Raw genomic sequence first — 2783 nt, 5'->3', positions numbered from 1 at the left:
CCTCGCCACCCAATCAGCGGCGCGGAGGGCGGGGAGCGCGGCTGCGCAGCCGCCGGGGAGTCGACGCCGTTTGCGTAAGGGCTGTGGGCGGTGGGGCTGAGGGAGGTGGTGGTGGCGGGGTGCTCTGGCTGCCCGGCCCCTCGTGTGCCTCCAGGGGCGGGCTGGGTGCTGGTTCTGTCAGCGGGGTCCCTGTGGGTACAGGAGGCCAGTGGCCAGGAGATTGTCAAGAGGAGGAGAGGAAGCTTTGAAACCTGTTAAAATAAATGGATGTTGAATAGCATTGCTGCTAAGAGCTCGTTGCCTTGCTAGTATTTTATTAATGCCGTGGGCACTTAGGTTTTGGTTAGCTGCAGGTTTTCCATCTGGTGTTGCCCCTTCTTGCTGTGTGTCAGCTGCTTCTTGTGAGCACAAATTCCTGGCAACACCAAAGCTAAACTTGAGGGGTTTGTTTCCCGCCATGTGTAAATTTAATAGATTGAGTGAATACCGTATTTTGCATAATCATTTCATTAGAAAAAGGTTGGGTAATGTTTAATATGCTTTTCCAATGAGGAAACTTTTTTTTTTTTTTTTAAATGTACCAACCTTTTTGGTGCTTATTTTAGTGAATTAGTTACTTGCTGATGACACAAAACTGGGAGCAGTGCCCGATGCACCACCAGAAGGTTGTACTGCCATCCATGGCAACCTCAACAGGAACCTCATGAAGTTCAACACGAAGTGTAAAGTTCACGCATCAGCATATGCAGGGGCTTTGCAGAAAAGGCCCTGGGTGTCCTGGTGGGCACCAAGTTGAACATGAGCCAGCAGTGATGTGCCCTTGCTGCAAAGAAGGCTAAAGGTATCCTGGACTGTGTTAGTGTTGCCAGCAGGTGCAGGGAGGTGATCCTTTCCCTGTTCAGTGGAACCCAATGACAGGACAAGAGGCAATGGGCACAAACTGGAACACGGGAGGTTCCTTCTGAACATCAGAAAACATTTTTTCACTGTGTGGGTGACAGAGCGCCAGCACAGGTTGCCCACAGAGGTTGTGGAGTCTCCCTCCTTGGAGATCTCCAAAAGCCATTTGGGCATGGTCCTGGGCAGGCAGCTTTAGGTGGCCCTGCTGAGCAGATGGCCTCCAGAGGCCCCTTCCAATCTTAACCAGTCAGTGATTCTATGAAATAAGCATATGAATAACTCACTGTAAGTCAAAAAAATGTATACATGTTGTGCAGACATTTGGTTGGAACATAAAAGTGCATCAGTTGAAGTCAGTGGCAAAATCTATTGTTTCCAATGCAACCAAGACTAGGACTTTATTTCTCTTACAGGAAAAAATACAGAATGTTGTAAAGAGCAAGCGTATTTTACTTTGACCTTTGTTAGAAATGCAGACAAGGTATAAAGAGTCCTGTCCTTCCAACCTGGAATTTCCTATATCCTTCTTTTAGAGGATACAAAAGATCATAAGATGCCCTTATTTCAGCAGTGGAATCCAAACTGAGCATGCCCTGGAGCTGCTTGTTCTGGGAAATGTTTCTGTTAAAAAAGTACTTTAATATTATGAAAGTTAATTTTGGACTTAGTCTGGTCTCCCTCATAGCTGTAGATTTTGCAGGTGTCTAGGGCTGTCTGTTAGTAATTTGATTTAAATGCAGACAAAGCTATGAGAAGTTTCAGAGAGAATATTTATTCATTAAGATCTGAAATAGGATTCTCATCTAGTGGCATGGAGTATTAAACAATCATCTGTGTACTCTCCAGTATGGCAGTAATTTGGCTGAGTACAAGAAGTCTTTGTCTTCAAAACAGCTTTTGGAAATACCTGTATAAAATCATAGATGGCTGTAATTCTCACAATTCTAGATTGGAACATTGAACTGAAATTTATTTCTATGGACATAAAACACCTTAAGAGTCTTCTTTGCATAAACCCAACCCAATTCCCTGTGCTGGGCAAGTTTGAGAAGCACTAGTTGTGAGCTGTTTCCCCACAGTGCCTTCTTAGCATCCTTCCAGTGGAGGTTACAAGATCTTCATTGGGTAGTTGTCATTAATTGATTTTATTCCTTCTTCGATCTAATTTCTGTTTGGGGTTGGATAACAATTTTGCTTATACTGACTGCTGATAACAGAACTGTGCAAGCCTAAGCAAAACCTAAGCTAAGAGAGAGAATTTCTGAAGTGACTAAAAGTGACTTCTCCTATGAAGACAGGCTGAGGGAGTGGGGTTGCTCAGCCTGGAGAAGAGAAGGCTCCGGGAAGACCTTACAGCAGCCTTCCAGTACCTACAGGAAAGCTGGGGAGGGACTCTGTGCCAGGGCATGTAGCAATAGGGCAAGGGGGAATAGCTTTAAACTGAGAGAGGAAGTTTAGATGAGATGTTAGGAGGAAGTTCTTCACTCAGAGAGTGGTGAGGCACTGGCACAGGCTGCCCAGAGAAGCTGTGGATGCCCCATCCCTGGAGGTGTTCAAGGCCAGGCTGGATGGGGCTTTGGGCATCCTGGTCTGGTGGGAGGTGTTCCTGCCCATGGCAGGGGGTTGGAACTGGGTGATCTTTAAGGTCCCTTCCAACCCAAACCATTTTATGATTCTATGAAATGAAACAGATTGCTGTTAGATAAGTTTCGAAAATGATTTCTGCAAATACAACTAAAATAAAATTAAAACTGGTCCAACACCAGCATTAAAATATATTAGAGCCTGGAAGTAAAAATGAAGTTGTTAGAAACCTATCTTTGTTATAAGCATCTTCATGATGCTTATAATGTGTCTTTATAAACATTGTATCTTACCTCCAG

This window comes from Anser anser (assembly GCF_964211835.1).
Source record: "Anser anser genome assembly, chromosome: 2".
NCBI lineage: Eukaryota > Metazoa > Chordata > Aves > Anseriformes > Anatidae > Anser > Anser anser.
Note: the sequence above shows the minus strand (reverse complement) of the source record.